Source organism: Miniopterus natalensis, chromosome 1 (assembly GCF_054644295.1).
Source record: "Miniopterus natalensis isolate mMinNat1 chromosome 1, mMinNat1.hap1, whole genome shotgun sequence".
In the NCBI taxonomy this organism is placed as follows: domain Eukaryota; kingdom Metazoa; phylum Chordata; class Mammalia; order Chiroptera; family Miniopteridae; genus Miniopterus; species Miniopterus natalensis.
In genome coordinates, this window is record NC_142081.1 from 55,712,765 (window position 1) to 55,731,402 (window position 18,638).

The window sequence follows — 18,638 nt, forward strand, 5'->3', positions numbered from 1 at the left end:
TCTGATGCAAGGATCAACCTAAAGCCTAACTGCTGAGGCAGCTGCTGCAGTCTTATCTTTCTGTGCTGTTCTTTAAAGTTGTCTGGCTGCAAGGAACTTGAGCAGTTATTGTACGTGGAAGAGGTCTGGGTAGCAGGCCTCAGCCTCGCTGCAAATAGAAAGCACCTGGGCATCTTTAAAGGCTGCGGGTGCCTGGGCCCACCCCAGACCCCTCCAGTGGGAGCCTTCGTGGGAGGCGGGAACTCGTCCGTGGGAGGAAAGTCACGTGGCTGCAAACTAGGCCCCACAGGTTTACATACCTGAGGAGAGGATGCAGCTGGGCTGGCTTTAGGGTTTCCTATCAAAGCAAGAGATCAGCTGGGAGAGGAGCTGTAGAGAGGACGCTGAGAGCTGTGGGAGCGTGTTTGTGTGCGGGAGGGAGAGAACGCAGCCGGGCTGGATGGAGTTGGTGTTTGGGAAAGGTTACTGGGGAAATGGTGGGAAGTTATAGGAAAGGATATTAAAAAAAAAAAAAAAAATGAGAAGAGTCCTCGGTGGGATAGTAAAGAAGCTACTTTGTTCTAGGGCGGCAGTGGGGAGAGAGCAAGAATTTCAAGGGGGGAAACCCGAGGAAAGTGGGGAGCAGCTTCCTCATGGCAGAGCCAGGCATCCCGTGTGCAGGGAGAGCGCAGGGGAGGCTGGAGCAGGGGCGGGAGGCCAGCCTGGCATCCCGTGTGCAGGGAGAGCGCAGGGAGGCTGGAGCAGGGGTCGGAGGCCAGCCTGGCATCCCGTGTGCAGGGAGAGCGCAGGGGAGGCTGGAGCAGGGGCCGGAGGTCAGCCTGGCATCCCGTGTGCAGGGAGAGCGCAGGGGAGGCTGGAGCAGGGGCCGGAGGCCAGCCTGGCATCCCGTGTGCAGGGAGAGCGCAGGGGAGGCTGGAGCAGGGGCGGGAGGCCAGCCTGGCATCCCGTGTGCAGGGAGAGCGCAGGGAGGCTAGAGCAGGGGCCGGAGGCCAGCCTGGCATCCCGTGTGCAGGGAGAGCGCAGGGAGGCTAGAGCAGGGGCCGGAGGCCAGCCTGGCATCCCGTGTGCAGGGAGAGCGCAGGGAGGCTAGAGCAGGGGCCGGAGGCCAGCCTGGCATCCCGTGTGCAGGGAGAGCGCAGGGAGGCTAGAGCAGGGGCCGGAGGCCAGCCTGGCCAGGCCGAGGCCCACGAGGGAGCAGGAGCTGGGAGCCAGTGGAACTCACCTCAGGTGCGGGAACAGCCGCTTTCAGAGCAGGGAGCCCGGGGGTGTTCAAGAGGGACATGGGAAGATGTCTCCGAGGGATCAAGGACATGCTGCCAAGGAGCCAACTAAGGAAGGACACCTACTGAGTCACCTGTATGAAGAGATCTTAAGAAAAGACAGATGGTCTCGAGGTTCCACTGCTCTGGACTCAGAAAGGAGGTAAGTAGTTGGTTTTCAAGACTCTTAAGTGAAAGGCTTGAGAGGTGTTTGTCCAAGCCCAAGGAAGGAGTGGCGTTCTCCAGCTTTTAACTTAGTTTAGAGATAAATGTTTTTCTGGCGGTTCTACAAGGAGTCCAGGCTTCTCCTGTGAGCTGGTCTTTACTAATGTGGGAAATGCAGGAGGGGACTAAGGAGGTGTGGGCTGCTGTTTTCCAGGGAATTTGCTTACCCCCGTCTGCTGAAAAGGCCTACCTAGGAAGGGCTGTCATTATTCCTCCTGGAATTTTCTTACAAAATTGGAAGTTGGTAGGTAGCTTAAAGGGGTACAAATTTATGCTAAAGTGGGAGAACTTGGTTGTGTTAGGCATTATTAGCTTTAAAGGGGATGGAGGGAAATTCCCTGAGCCTCTCCTTCAAACACTCAGAAATGAAAACATCATGTGAGCTGGGATTCAGCCTCGCCGCCTCCTGGCCGTGCCACCTGCTTTTCATTTGCCCTCACGTGTACCGCCTGTTACCGGCATGTCAGAGACCAGTGGTTCCTCGCACGGCTATCTGCCTCTCACCACACTACCAGGGACTGAGGTCTCCCAGAAACAGGTTCTTATCCTGCTCCCAGATATAGGAGCTTCAGAGTCTCTTACACATCGTAGAAAATGTGTGTATCTCTTCGAGGAAGGCCAAAATAGACTCCCAAAGAGCTTTGAGTTCATTGTTTCAAAAAGTAGGAATATCTGCAGTGGGCCTGAGCGTCATTCTACACACTGTATTATGAGAACTAATGTAGTTAAGCTGCTGAGAAAATACGGACTGGTTAAAAGAAGTTAAGAATGAGACACGTTGACTATGTGTGCACGAAAGAGGCTCCTAGTTTCTGATTGACATGGTAAGGGCTCCTTCATGAGATCCACATTTTGGCCTTTCCTGTGATCTTTTAGAGAAACAGTTCTTGCTGACTGATCACAAGACTTTCTCAGTAACATGTTTTCCTGAAGCTGGAGCATGAAACACATCGTTTGTCTATATTCAAGAGTTCTGGTGCTGTAGCTAGGGACTGGCTGACAAAACTCTTGAGCTAAGTGCAGTGTGTGTGGAGTAAGTGGGATGATTTAACCAAAAACTTCAAAAGCACAGTTTATCAATGTTAGAACAAGGTTCTTTATCTTAGTCTTTTAAGGCCATGGTTAGGTAGCAACTTTGTTTCCTCTAATAAACTTATAGATTCGAAGCAGTGTTTCTGCTCCCCTCAAGTGTTGTATCTTCATTTTTCCACGATGAGACAGAGTGGGCGGGGGCAACAGTGCTGGCAGTAGATGGGGCAGAGCCACCCAGGAGTGTGGTTAAGGAAGCTTACCTTTCTCTCCAATCCTCGCTTTCCTTCTATGATCCTCCATGTCCTTCTCGGTCCTCACTCTCCTTAGGATTCCATTCAGATGAGGAAATCCTAGCCCCAGTCCCTTCTTGAGTGCTCAGAATGATGTCTTAGGAGGCAGGCAATGGCGTTAATGCCCCTGTCGTCTTGTATCGCTGTGGGGGAAGGTTCAGGTTGGTTCCACTAGGTTTCACTCCACGTCTGCCTGCCAGTTGTGGCTTCAGTAATTCAGTAGATGCCTTGTTTAAAGGCATACATGCCACGAACATGCTACGACTGTTAATCCTGTCAACCATACAGTCTAGACCTGAATGTATCATCTTCCTAAGAATAACTTTGACTATTCCTTGCTAAAGAACTCTTATGGTGAAAGACTCACTCTACAGTATTACTTGATGAGTTTCCACTACCTTCCTCTTTAAAAAAAAAAAAAAAAAAATTTATTTCAGAAAGGAAGGAGGGGAGAGGGAGAGAGAGAGAAACATCAGTGATGAGAGAGAGTCATTGATCGGCTGCCTCCTGCACGCCCCCCACTGGGGGTCGAGCCCGCAACCTGGGCATGTGCCCTGATTGGGAATCGAACCGTGACCTCCCGGTTCATGGGTGGACGCTCAACCACTGAGCCACGCTGGCTGGGCGTGCACTACCTTGTCCTGCCAACCCTCATTACCTTGTTTCACAGAGGACAGCTGTTAGCCAGGAATGCCTCCTGATCTTGAATCAGTCGTGAATGAAGTTTTTATATGTCATGGGTTTTCAGTAATAAACAGAAGTTGCTGATAATTTCTCCCCAGTGTAGCTTACTGATGGCTCATTTGTACTCTGAACCTCCGTGGGTTTTGTCCCATGACAAAGACATGAGAAAGTACAAGTGTTACCTATTGACCTCATTTTCCATTGATGATGGATCTTTTGCCAGTAACTCATTTTGATTTCCCTCTGAGCATAAGTGCTTGCCATTAACTCACTACTGCTCTTACAAGGTTCTCAGCAGTCGGGATCCATATCTGTATTTTCTATGCGGGATGTGTGAAAGGGCTTACGGTTTCAAATTTTTCTACTTCTTAGGACAAAATTCAGTAATTTCATGCTAGAAAATACTATTCTTTTTGCCTGGAAAAGAGTTAAACAGTCTGCTAGAGCCCTGTGCCTGAATTGAAAATTGTGCAAAAGCCTCTTTCTTTATGCAAACTTCTTGACAAATAAGGAACTATGGGCACATTGCCAATCCAACAGAACTCAATTCATATTTTCATTTCTTGCCTCTTCTTTGGCTGCTTGAACAAAATAATTACTTGTTCTCTCATCTCAGCACATAAAACTGACGTCCTATACTTGCATTAAACGTCTGTTTAAAAAAATCCTTAATGATGTTTTAGCTTGAAGGATTTCATTTTCAATGTTATGAACGTATCATCGAGTATCCATTTATTTAATCGGCAATAATAACAACAAGGCTTACTTTACCTGTAGCTGGGTGCCTGCATGTACGGATGACTGTCTCCTAATGTCTTCATCACCATCCCCTAAGCGAGTCAGAGGCCACCCGCACTCTTTCTGGAGCCCAGTGACCAATCAGACACTTTGTCAGAGAGAAAACATGTCACTGCAGGAATAATCATATTCTGCCTTCCCTCTTTCTTGACACCCCCAAAACCACCTTCAGGCAGTTCAGGGATCTGTGTATGACTTAAAAACAAACACTTTGCAATTGTACTTCCACAGCCCCGCAGGTGCTAGATGATGAACTAAGGCCAGAGCACAGTTCCTGAGCCAAATAGTCTATGAGGTCATGAATTTTAATGGAGGTATTTTGTAATTCAAAGGGAACATTTTACTTGTACCCAGTATTCTACTTGTACTCAACCTGGAACATTTCTTTGGGGGGGGGGCGGAAAGCATATCCAGGCTTTACCTTGGATAAAAGAATCATGTTATTAATCTCTTAAAAGTATAAATATTCCTTTTGCATTTTCTGCTGAGCAGGTCTAAGGCCCTGCTAGGAGTTTTAGATTAGTTTTCGAACATGGTGGTAATAGCACCACAGAGGCTACAGCCAGATTCATTGATTTCTCAGCAGTTCTACTCTTGCACAGCCAAGAGTTTCTCGTGTTCTGATGTGTAAGATCCATGTCTTCCCTATGCCCTCAGACTAGAAAAGTGATAAAATTACGAAAGTACATTTATTAGTTGATCAATGACTTCAGATCACAGATGTAGGAAAGTCTTGGCAACTTCCTTCCCAAACAAGACCTGGAAGCAGATGCTCACAGTCAGCCCTTATAGGGGCCCCATAAATCCTTGATTTCCTGCTCAGAAAGGGAAATATCCTTTCCGGAACCAGATATGCTAAGATGAAGCCTTTTATCAAAGGCCCTGTCCTGGACTTTTTCAGTGGGTAAAAGAAAGTTTTATGTCTTATCCCAATTTTCCCAAATGCCACATTATTAGTACAGATACTCTGTATAATTAAGTAGATACCCATCTTCAAAAGATGGAAGCAATATGGAGATGAAAAATTATCTCTTTTTGAGTATTTATATATATATAAGCCTATTATACATGTACACACATAATCCATATACATGTGTGTACAACCTGACTATATATATACACATACACATGCAATCCAATTACATATATATATATATTTAATCAGGTTATAATCAAATCTATGCATATATAATCAAATCTATGTATATATAATCAAATCTATGTATATATAATCAAACCTATGTATATATAATTGAATCTCATGCATAATCAAAGTATATGTAAAATCAAAATTTATACATGAAATCAAATTATATATGACTGTAATCAAATTATATAATCAAATTTATATATTATATATGCATGTGTATGTTAACATTTTATATATTTGTAACATTAGTTTAACTACCTCATTTTACATTGTTCTTAACTCACTTTAATTTGAGAACCTCACTGACTTCATAAAATAAATGAGGCTTCTAGACCCTTTCTGCTATATTAGCCTTTACCCCACAAGTCAGCAAACCTATGTGTAGATGCTGTTAAGGCTTCATTCCTATAATATAGAGATACTAAGGAAACATAACTAAAATCTGGGCCCAGTAAGCCCACTGCAACATGGACTTGCATTAGGACTCCGTTAATCAAATACCATGCATAAGCTTCTTCTTAGAACAATGGATCATGGTGATTTTATATGTTTCAAGAATTCAGTGTTATATCAATGCAAATAACCAATAACCCCAGAATATTTAAGATTTTTCTTTCTCTAATGCGCTATCAACCAACCTTCTATAAGTAAACACTTATGGCTGTTTTCATGGATTTATCTTTAAAGGGACCCAGCTTCCTCTTCAGTCAAGGAGTTCTGGGTAGGCTTAGGTAGGAATTTAAATTCTTAATAGGGTGGCTCACTTCATATTTGTCTACTAGGCCTGTACCTCTTATGCTTACGTGGTTATGCCATCCTTATACAGTGTGTGATTCCTTAGCTTTTTCCACAGATCCATTTAAGTCAAAGGTCTCATTATTCCATCCTGATGACTTAGAGAAACTATACCCACCTTTACTTTGGGTAAGTCTGAGAAGTAAAGTATGTTTACTACCCTGAGCTTTCATTATTACTATAAAATCAGGGAATCTTTTCAATGGTGTCATTTCTGCCTTAAACAGAAAATATTCACACAGATTTCAAGATTCCTGGTATTACCCTACTGATGAACCCTCCCAAGAAATATGGTTAAGGTATGACTGAATACATTGTACTTAATAGGTGAACACCATTTCCATCTTCCTGTCTGTGGTAGGGAATGGGGTCCATTCTTTATTATTTTAGGCAAATTACAGGTTTAGACCTACAACAGCTGCCTCTAAGCTATAATTAACAAGCAGAAAAATGGATAGAGATCTCGGGTGTTTGAGTCAATATATTAAATAACAAAACTTAGGTGAATACTACCATATTGATGAACTTGGCATGACCAAAGTTTATTTTCTTCTCTCTGGTCAAAATCCTATTATTAACCTTTTTTATACATGTACTCAAGGTTTCTTCCATACAACTCATGGAACTCTTCTGATGTATAAGCTATCTCCTCCTGAGCAGACCTTCAAATTTTCCCAGGACCATATTGAAATGGGTTTTTTTTGTTTGTTTCTGGAGCAATGAGGGTGTGGTGTTAGAGGCAACTGCCCTAGGTGAAGTCCTTCAGGGTGCTTTAAGGAAAGATAATGTCTTTAGATGGGGAAGAAGCTGTTTTCCCAAGCAAACATGAATTGAGTGATTTTGAAGAAACATGGTTCTCAGCCTCTTTTGTCTAATCAAATGTTCTCATGCCAAGTCTCAAGATCTCAACCCATTCCAACCAATGACCTAATGTTAGCATAAGATTTGACAAAGTATTGCAGTCTCTACATCCAGTAAAGTTGGGCGTTGGAGCTCATGCTCAACCATATTTTCCCAGTGGCTACATAACGTAATGGATTCCTTTACCGTCTCTAGAGAAGCTTTCTGAGATTCTTTACTGGAACCTTCAGTTGAATGTTTAAGCATGTAGCCTATTGTTCTTTAATAAGTTCTTCAACAAATTCAAAGGCATCCAGTCAACAGTCTTCATACTCACCATTGCTCAATTCCAATCAAGTAGCTATCATAATTTTCCAACTAATTTTCCTATATTGACATTGCATCACAGACACCCATCAATAATGTTTTGAGAAACTGTGATATCACTGAATGCTATATATTGTCAGTGTCCCATTGTTGTCTGTAATAAGGATATTCGTGTCTCATCAAACCCAAAATCTCAATGCTTTTCTCTTACTACTTTTAAGATTCTCTCTTTGTCTTTAACTTTTGGCAGTTATATGTCTTGGTATGGGCCTTTTTGGGTTCATCTTGTTTGGGACTCTCTGAGCTTCCTGATCTTCTATGTCTATTTCCTTTGCCAGGCTGGGAAATGAAGCATTCAGTCATATTTCTTCAAAGAGGTATCCAATCCCTTGCTCTCTCCCTTCTCCTTCTAGTACCCCTAATGAGGTGCATGTTGATATGCTTGATGTTGTCCCAGAGGTCCCTTAAACGATTCTCATTATTTTTAATTAATTTTTCTTTTTATTGTTCAGATTGGGTATTTTCTTCTGTCTTCCAGATCACTGATTCAGTCCTCTGCCTCATCTAATCTGTTGTTGACTTCCTCTATGTTATTCTTCATTTCAGTTATTGTATTCTACATTTCTGACTGGTTCTCTTTTATGTTGCAGTTCCATTTTTATGTTTCATATTTCTTTGTTGAAGTTCTCACTGAGTTCATCTATTCTTCCCCTAATTTCATTGAGCATCCTTATAACCAATGTTTGAACTCTGTATCTGGTAGCTTGCTTGTCTCTATTTTGTTTGTTATTTTCCTAGGGGGGTTTGTCATGTTCTTTTATTTGAACATGTTTCTTTGTCTACTCATTTTGGCTGACCCCCTGTGTGTCTGTGTATTAGGTAGATCCGCTGCATTGCCCAGTCTTGGGAGGGTGGCCTTATGTCATAGGTGTCCTGTGACACTGGCGCAGTCTGCCTAGTCACCTGAGGAGGGTGTTCCAGGGGTGCCCATTGTGTGGATTGTGTGTGCCCTTTTATTGTAGTTGAGCCTCGATTGCTGTTGGTCCATCATGTAGGTTGCATGTAGGTTGAGATTGACCCTCTGTCTGACTATGAGGGCAGGCCATGACTACAATGGACGAGCTATTGTGCCAGAGCTGATTCCATGGAGCAGAATTCACTTTAGGGGGCTCTAGTGCCAGCCAAGTCCACCCTTCAGGCGTGTTGTTTGTGGAGTTTGTTGGGTGGTACTCTGGTATGGTCTGAAGCCACCAGGTATCTTGGTTCTGGAGTCTCTTGGAAGGGGCTCTGGTGCAGGTCAAGGTCAGCTTCTTCTTGTGCCCAGCTTGGGGCCCTCTGATGGGAGTTACAAAATGATCTGAGATTGGTTGTCGCTTGTTCTATACTTGGAGGTCATTTGGGAGAGGCTATTGGGTGAATCAGCACTGGCTGCCACTAGTTTTGGGCTTGTGACCCTTTGGTGAGCATCACAATGTGAGCTGAGGCCAGCTGGCACTTGTGTGTGGTCACGCAGTTAAGGCTACATTCCAGTCCAAGACTGGCTACTGGTATGCCAAACTTGGGGCTACCTAATGGAAGTTAAATGCAAATTGAGACAAGTCACCACTTGCGCTAGGCTTGGGGTAGCTTAGCAAGAGGTCCAGGGCACACTGAGACTAGACAGTGATTGTTTGGGGTTTGTGGACCTTTGAGAGATTTTAGGAATGTCTTCATCATGATCTGACGCAGGCTGCTTGTGTGGAGTCATCACTGGAAGAGGCTGAGAAGGGCATGCTAGTTGGGTGGGGCAGGTCTCATGGAATCACCAGGGCAGGGCAAACAATTTAGCTTTTAATGGAAAGCTCAGATTTGGTGCATGCCTGTGCCAGGCTGGCTGGGTAGGGGAAGGAATCAACACAGCAACAGTGGTGCCTATCGTCACTTCCATCCTCAGACAAAGCTGTTCCCCTGCTGCCCTCCAGCCATTGCCCTGAAACTAGTCAGTTTAGTTCCTCCCTGAATGTCTCTGGCTCTGCTACTGCTCCTCTGCTGGAGCCCAGAGTGAGTGAGTTTGTGGGCAAATGAGTCTGTGCTTGGGCTCTTTAAGACCCGCAGCATCTAAGTCTCCAGCATGCTGCCCTCCTCTTCCTCAGATGTACTTCACAGTATTTTTCAGACAGATCTTATGAAGGCTCCTCTTCCAGGCAATGGAGCCCTGAGCAAGGGACCTCAGTGTCGGGCTGGGACCCCTTGCTCCTCAGGGAGAATCTTTGCAGCTGAGATATTCCTCCAATTCTTTTTTTTTTTTTTTTTTAATATATATCTTTATTGACTTCAGAAAGAGGAAGAGTGAGGGAGAGAGAGAGGTAGAAACTTCAATGATGAGTCATTGGTTGGCTGCCTCATGCATGCCTTCTGCTGGGGATCGAGCCCAAAACATGGGCATGTGCCCTGACCTGGAATTGAACCGCAGTCTCCGGGATCATAGGTCGATGCTCAACTGCTGAGCCACACTGGCCAGGCTCCTCCCAATTCTTAATTACCTACCTATTCCATGTCTCCACCTTTCCTACTAGTCTTGGCATGGCTTCTTTTTAAATCTTTAGTTACAGGACTTCTGTTCATCTGGTCTTCAGGTGATTCTCAGTGATAGTTCTGTAATTTCATTGTAATTTTGATGTGGCCATGGGAGGAAGCAAGCACAGCATCTAAAAGCTGGAGATGCAATGCCTCCAGCTTTGTTGTTTTTCCTCAAAATTACTTTGGATATTTTGAGTCTTTTGTGGTTCCAAGCGAATTTTAGGATTTCTTTCCTATTTCTATAAAAAATGCTATTGGGCCCTAGCCAGCTTGGCTCAGTGGTTAGAGCATCGGCCCTTGGACTGAAGGGTCCCAGGTTCGATTCCAGCTAAGGGCATGTACCTCAGTTGCAGGCTTGATCCTCAGTCCCAGTTGGGTCATGTGTGGAAGGCAACTAATCAGTGTCTTTCTCACATCAATGTTTCTCTCTCCCTCCCTCCCACTCTCTCTGAAAACCATTCGAAAAAATATCCTCAGATGAGGATTAAAAAAAAAAAAATGCTATTGGAATTTTTTACTTTGATAAATTTATATATTATAATGTGGTTGCCATTGTAATGATATTTACATTATATAGTTATAGTACAATATTATCTATATTCATTATATTGTGAATTAAATCTTTGTGGCTTATTTACTACTCATCACAAATTTGTACCCTTAAACACTATCACTCTTATCCCCCCCCCACCACCACCATCTGGTAGCCACCATTTTATTGTTTTTTTATAGTTTTGGTTCTTTTAGATTCCACATATAAGTGATATCACACAGTATTTGTTTTTCCCTGTCTGACTTATCTCACTTAGCATAATGTGCTCAAGGTCCATCCATGTTGTCTCAAATGGTAGGATACCCTCCATTCTCATGGCTGAATAATATTCCATATATGTACCACATATTTTTTATTCATTTATTTATTGATGGGCCTTTGAGTTGTTTTCATATCTTTTGTTGTGTGCTTTTTGCATTATGTTCAAAGTATTATTGCCAAGACCAATATCAATGAGTTTCTTCCCTACATTTTCTTTTTGGGGTTTTATGCTGGTCTTATGTTTAAGTATTTGATCCATTTCGAGTTCATTTTCATGAGTGGTGTTAGATAGGGGTCCAATTTCATTGTTCTGCATGTGTTTCTCTAGTTTTCCCAGCACCATTTGTTGAAGAGACGACTCTTTCTCCAGTGGGTGTTCTTGGCTCCCTTGTTGAATATTAGTTGACTGTACATGCTAGAATTTAATTCTGTGCTCCCTACTCTATTTCATTTGTTGATGTGTCTGTTTTTGTGCCAGTACCATACTGTTTTTATTACTATGGCTTTGATTTTATATAAAATCACAAAAAGTTGAAATTAATCAACAACTTTAGTAAAGTGGCAGGATACGAAATCAATATTCAGAAATCAGTTGCATTCCTTTACACTAATAATGAAGCATCTGAAAAAGAAATGAAGAGAGCTCTCCCATTCACAATCTCATCAAAAATAATAAAATAGTTAGAAATAAATTTAACCAAGAAACTGAAAGATCTGTACAATGAAAATGATACAATTTTGCTGAAAAGAATTGAAGACACAAAGGAAAGACATCCTATGTTTGTTGATTGGAAGAATTAATATTGTTAAAATGTCCATGCTACCCAAATGTCCATGCTACAATCCCCATCAAAACACCAAAGGTGTTCTTCATAGAAATGAAAGAAACACTCCTAAAATTTGTGTGGAACCACAAAAGACCCCAAATAGCCAAGCTACCCGGAGGAAAAAAAAACAAAAACCAAATTTGGAGGTATCAAGCTACCAGATTTCATACTATTGTATGATAGAGGTTGCACTGAATCTGTAGATCGATTTGGGTACTATGGACATTATAACAATATTAATTATTTCAATCCATGAACATGGGATTTCTTTCCATTTGCTTTCATTTTTTTATCGGTATTTTATAGTTTCCAGTGTACTAGTTTTCCACCTAATAGGTTAAGTTTATTCCTAATTATTTTATTCTTTTTGTTGCTGTGTGAATGGGATTGCCTTTCCAGATAGTTTATTGTTAAGGATAGGAATGTAATTGGTTTTTATATGTTGATTTTGTATCCTGAAACTTTACTGAATTCATTTATTCTAACAGGCATTTTGTGGAGTCTTTAGGGTTTTCTACATACATGTCATTTGCAAATAAAGATAATTTTACCTTTTCCTCTCCAATTTGCATGGGAAGGTTGGGCTGATGCCAGGATCCACAGGCAGGCAGATATTCTGCCAGGGAGTCACAGGCCAGCTATTGAGATCCATGTGCTGATTCTTGAGAGCCCCCACCGTTCTCTATGTTTGTACCTGTCCCCAGGCAATCAGTCATGCCAATTCAGTGTTCTGGGTAAGGCACAATCAAAGTAGGCCTCTCAAGTAGCTTCCCAAAAGGCTGCAGATGTTGGATGTTCCATTTAGTCTCTACCCCATGGGAGAACAGTGGGCTGAAGGGAGCTTCTTTGGTGCTGTACTATTCTGGCTTGGGGTACAAATGACATTGGTAAAGTGAAACTGTTCTTAATCTTTTTAATGCATCTTTTCTCATTTCTGTGCTCCGCTTGGGTGTGTAACCTGTCACCTGGATTTCAGAACTTTCTCATGAAGGTATATTCACAGATGGTTGTTGAATTGGTGTTAAATTTGTAAAATGGACCTGTGCACTTCAAACCCATGTTGTTGAAGGGTGAACTATATAACCAAAAGATTAATAACTCTATTCTAACAAATGTTTGTACACAAATGATCATGGAAGACTATGCAGAATAGCCAAAAAGTAGAAACAAACCAACTGTCCTTTAACTGGTGAATGGATAAACAATATGGTGCATATCCATACAATGGAATGTTATTCAGCCATAAAAGGAAGTAAAGTGCTGATACATGCTATAACTTAGATGAACCTGGAAAAGATTATGCTAAATGAAAGAAGCCAGACACAAAAATCACATATTGCTTAATTCGATTTATATAAAATATATCGAATGCCTCCCACTCTTCTTTGCTCCTCAGGAAAAGGAGACAGAGGAAGGTCAATTAGTTTACCTGGAACACCATCCTAATGCACTGTAACCCTCATTGGGCTTTGTAAGGTAAGTGTCCATAGTATGAAGGTGAATTCCTTCAGTCAGCTGAAAAAACTGGACAGACAAGATTTGTCTGGTACATTATGTAAAAAACTTCTTTGGTGCCCAGGTCTTATTTCCTTGCTACAATGGCCTTTCCATGATAAGCATTTCTAACGGGTCTTGTTTCCAAACATACTGCTCCCCTCAGGGCCTGGATTAGCTGCCACTTTTACTTTAAACATCTCCATAACTTTTCCTTCAAGTGTTTTGCTTATTTAGTTAATAGATGGGTACCACTTGATGTGTGGCCTGTCAGCGTCCATTTATAGATCTGAAGCAGGCTTGACTCATGGACAGGTAAGAAAACAGAATACACCAAAATTGCAAATGGCTTCATTATCCCGTAGCTACAAAAGGTAAACAGGCAATGTGAAGTTATAGCCCTATGATTGTTCTAGAAGATGAACTGTAAGTATCTTTTCAGCAACGTCTCTGCAAACAGGTTTTCTGATCCTATGGAAGGGAAACAGAAGGGCCGTGTCTCTGCTGCCCTTCCTTCTTCCTCTAGCAGTCATGACTAGGAAAGGGTCTAGAAGTATATAAGTGTCACACTGTCACTGAGAGCTTCTCAGTGCAACTGGTTTTTGGTAAACAGTGTTGGACAGTTTAATGTAAGATAGAACCTGAAAATAGTGAGATTTGTCTTTTTTAATGTTCTTAACATAGTCTGCTCCAACCTTCTGAATTACTTTGGGACTGTTTTACTTTAACTTACTAGTAGTTTGGAGAGATCATACTTTTGCCCCAACAAGAAGATTATTTGATCTTGGCTGTGAGAGAGAGGCAGCTCCTGCAGGATAAGCTCATATAACACAATGCCAAAGAAATATATTAGGAACAAACTGGTGGATGGCCTTCCAGTTAGGATCCTCTATGGGGTCATTTAGAAGACAAAGCAAATAGATCACTCCACCTGCTGAGAGTAACTCCAGGAAGATCCCACTATCTCCCTGTTGGAAAGTCAAAATTCCCAGTTTTCATCAGGAGACCTTCATAGAGAAATATATTGTTTAATTTTATGCCTCTGTAAATGATAGCCTTTGCATTTAAATAGTCTACTTCCTAAACCATCTGACAAGTGATGCTGATTAACTGGCACATATGAAACTTGTCATTGTGTATATACAGATGCGTGTTGAAGCTGCTGCCCTCACATCGGTAAAACAAACTTATCAGGCTATCTGAAGAGCAGAATGTTTATGGTTAGGTTCTACTACGGACAGCTGGAATGCCTCTGGCACTGGGTCTCAGCCTTTAGGGTCTTTACTGCATAGTATGTCTGTGCCACTTGCGCTTGTATGAAGTTCCATACAACCTAATTCAATCTGAGTGGAGAGTATGACTTCACGGGTTCTGTTGTTCAGGAATAGTTTGAGTCTCTGTCCACATGGTCAGATTAATTTTTCTCTTGGTGCCTTGATCCTGTGCTTGTTGCTATGCTCATCCAGGGGGCTTGGCTAAGACCAATATACTAGGCTTATTCTTAGAGCTAATGGACAGGGTTAAAGGTGAGGCTGATTGATTCACGGTGACTTCACATTGCAGCCTCCTTAATCTGACTATTACAACTGAGATGTGAACCAAGCAAACCTTGGGGATGGAGGTTGGCCTCTGCTTCTGGGAAGGGCTTTGAGGGTGTTGAACATGAAGACATGGGCTCTGGAATATTTAAGGGCACCTGAGAAACACTCATCTGACACAGTGGCAAAGAAAGTTAGTGCCAGTAAGCCACTGTCAACAATAGAATTCAGAAATAAGAGCTGTCTATTACTCTAGCCTAAGGCACAGTAGATAGACAGGAGAACACCTTGTACTGTTTCCTAAAGATCTCATTTGCTTACTGGTTCGGGGTTCATGTGGAGAAGACGATGTGCTCACAAAATTTATAACCACAAGCTTGACAGAGAATCCCAAGGAGCACTAAGTACCCGACAAATGTGACAGAAGGCAGCAAGCTCATAGGGACATTTTCTGAGCAAAGCTGTGTATTGTGAAGAAAGCATGATCCAAGAAATCGACTTGAAGCTTCTCAAAGAGGCATCATGAGAACTGCAGTCTAAAATAACTTTCTTCACTTGAGTATGTACAAAAGTTGGAAATTAAATAGCACTCTGGTTATAGGCCCTTTGCTTTGAGAGCTTACATAAGAGAATCATGCATGCTGATGTCATTTGGCACAATGACCAACGGGATCTGCTTACATGTGAAGGAAATGCAGGGCTACACACCCTTATCTCAAGTGGAATTCTTTTTAAAAAAAACCTCATTACCATACTTACCTTTTCGATCAGCAACTCTGAGTATTCTTCACACAGCTTTAAGATAATGATTTGAGATTCTATTACCCTTCTTCGTGCTTTCTGTAAGCCTGCCTGGGTGATTTCCAATCCAAAGCTAACATCTGAGTCATTGGGGAAAGCCACGTGCTACAGCACGCAGGTAGGAGCCCTGCCTTCTCATTCCGCATGGGTCCCTTATTGCTGTCAGGGCACCGGGGACTTAGGAGGGTCTGTATCCATGGGCTCCGGTGGTGAGTGAAACCTGTCTGTGGGCTGCCACACAAATGGCTGGAGACACTGGAATGAGGGGGAATGATGAAGATGGTTGATCAGTTCCATGACGGGGACTGTAATAAGCACTCTTTTGTCTCGGTGCAGCAGATGTTGCTGAATCACCTACAGAGCCAGGAGGTAGGCCCTTCACCTGGAGGTTTTGCCTCAGTATAAGCACTGCGGGCTGAGGCCTTGTACTTGTCCTTAGGCTGCTGTGAAACACTGTATTCTCTTTGTAAAGTACTCCTGTGCCACTTTTTGGAGGGCCATGTGAAACAGATAGTGTGTTCTAAGGAGCATAAGAGGGCATTAAGGAATGTAAACTTTCTCCTGGGGAAGACAAAGACCTGTTCTCCTAGAAGCAGGTCTGTTCTTCAAAGTGTTTCAATGTAGAGTTGAATGCCTCCTGTCTTAAGGGATATCTGGTAGAAAAGTGTACCCGACCTAGGTTTTCGACAGCCTTTTTAGTAACAAAATAGGAACTCTGGTTTAACCTCACATGTATGTCAGAAGATTGAAGGGAAATACATTACAGTAGAAGGTCATGAAAACTAGAATTGGACAGTGGGGTGATATCAGGGAAGGCACTGGCCACACCAGAATAAACACTAATTCCAGAGCGTAGGTGTATCTTGGCAGAACACAAAATAGAGGGAGGAGGGTCTTAGAACATGGCTGCAGAAAGGTTTGAATGCGGAACGTTCATTCCCGTGCTTTAAAACCATCAGTAGCATCTTTTCTAGGCACTTAATAGTTTTAATGTATCATGGCCTTCCATCAACCTTTCTCCCATTTTTTCTTTATATCCTGCTTCTGGTTACTGTCATTATTGGCCTGTTCTCATCACTAGAGCACCACTGTCCTTTATCCCAGCAAGCTGACTCTACATCTCACTCTTCCTGCAGCCCATTCCATATATTCCAAACCCTTAGAAAAGGGGGTGGGGCCCCGAGGTGGAGGCCTTCAAAAAGAGACTAAGTCACTTGTGAGGAGATTGCCTTCTCCAGAACTATAACAGAAGGCACAGTCAAATATTTCTGGAGATTGTAGATCCCTTGCCCGGTCAGTTGTCCCAGTCAATAGATGGAAATTTATCAGTTTCTGATGTAGTGGCTCAATGGGTGCCACAACCTTGTGTAGGGTCTTCAAGGAACTTAAGCACCATAATTTGGTGCTTAAGTTCCAGATTAGAAACTTTGGTTTAACTTGATATGGTTTTTCAAATTAGGACCATTCAAATCCAGGGGGAAAACAGAAGTTATTAGAGTCTAAGACCTCTTACTAATAAGGTTTAGACTATATGGCACTCTGGGACTGAGTCACAACCTTTCCTGTTCTGTAATGCTACTGTTATGTTCTAAAATCTGTCTGTCACAGACAGAGTAAGGATTCCCAGCATCAACCCAATGTAGCTCAGGTTGCAGAAAAACTTTGTTTTAGGAATATTCAGTTCCTTCATCCTGATTTACATCGGACTCAATCCATTGCTCATTCACTGAGATCTTAGTTTTGAATCCACAAAAACAAGCCCAAGTCTAAGTATCTGGGCAAAGGTCACCTACATCCAATAGTACATGATCAACAGCCTGATCTTTTTTGTCTAAGATGTTATCACTTTCCCGTGTACTTTGTGTCCATGTTACAAAAATGTACGACAATCTCCCAGTCAAGAAGTTGCTATTAGAGGTTATTTGTTAGACTGCGTTTTGCTGATAACACTGCTGAGTCCAAAGTATGGTGGCTCTGTATTAAAGTGTTCCAAACTAGAGCACTATCCTTCCCTTCAGGTTTTTAAATGAGAACAGTTAACCAATGCTTCTGTTTTTCACAGATGCTTCATATTCTGAACAAATGCACTTTAAAACATGTGGTCACCTCTAGTGGCTCTAGCAGTGCTTTTGAATGAAAGGTTTAGACAGAACCTTTGTCTTTGATTCTTTGACTTGCCTTAGAGCTGTGGCTTAGTTCTAAGACAGGTTGGATGACTTAAAAGAAGACAGGTGCCCAGGTGATCTGACCCTGTGAGACACCCACTTACAGAAAGCAATAATTCATTTATACTGGCGTGATCTTTGGCTAACTGTGGAAGAAGCAGAGTATGGTGCTTAAGGATAAGAGTTCAGGAATCAGATGATCAGGGCTGAATTTTAGCTCCATGATTTGCAGAAGGTTACATAACTTAAGATAACCTTGGTACCTCAATTTCCTCTTCTTCCAAATGGAGGTAATAGTACCTAGTATCTAGACTTCTTAAGATTAATGAGATAATTCATAGGTATTTGGCCTAGAATAAAATAGTTAATCATGTTGACTAGGTTCTACAGTATTGAGTCCAGCAAGTGTTATATTTGGCAAACCAACACATTAATATACTTTTTTGGTTTGATGCTCTCAAGTCTTGGGAAATCCATAGCTTAAGAGAGTCAGTACACATCCAATCAAATGTGCCAGTGGCGTGAGAAGGATTATGCATAGTTCTGACTTATATCACCTTTTGGAGTACTTTCTGGTGGCAGATATGCAAGAGACTTAAGTAATGCTCAAATAATGCTCAAATTTCTTTGTAACGTGAGATCGGTGAAAACAGCATTTTGGGCAGTGGGGTTGAGACCAAGACTGCCCCTTGTTCCTGACAATCCCTTTTCCTGGAACTGAAGGTAAAAGAAAATTCTTTTAGCTAAGGCATTCTCCTGCCTTAGACAAACATCAAGCAGTTACTAAGAACCCCCCATCAGTCATGATAAATGGTAACATAGGCTACATGTTTCCTTGCTAAGATTTTAGAATTTCTTAATAGTTGTCTTTGATGGGATGAAGTAGAACCATTAACTTGGCACCTGCTCCTTGGGAAGCTAACTATCTGTAGCCGTTATATATGGAAAAGTTGTTAGTGAAAAGTTGCTACTATGTCAAGAGCCAAAGTTGATCTATTAGATGACCGGGGGGGATCTAGCTGCTTTTCCTTCTATGTAAT

General features: G+C 42.3%; 1 long non-coding RNA gene across 1 annotated transcript in view; it reads left to right on the plus strand.

Annotated features, from left to right (window-relative positions):
* The first annotated feature begins 1,374 nt into the window (after window positions 1-1,374).
* LOC107535742 (uncharacterized) overlaps window positions 1,375-18,638 on the plus strand; it is a 91,913-nt gene continuing 74,649 nt past the window's right edge. The window contains exon 1 of the long non-coding RNA XR_015714061.1: window positions 1,375-1,422. This is a non-coding gene — a long non-coding RNA (uncharacterized LOC107535742). The remainder of the gene's footprint in view (window positions 1,423-18,638) is intronic.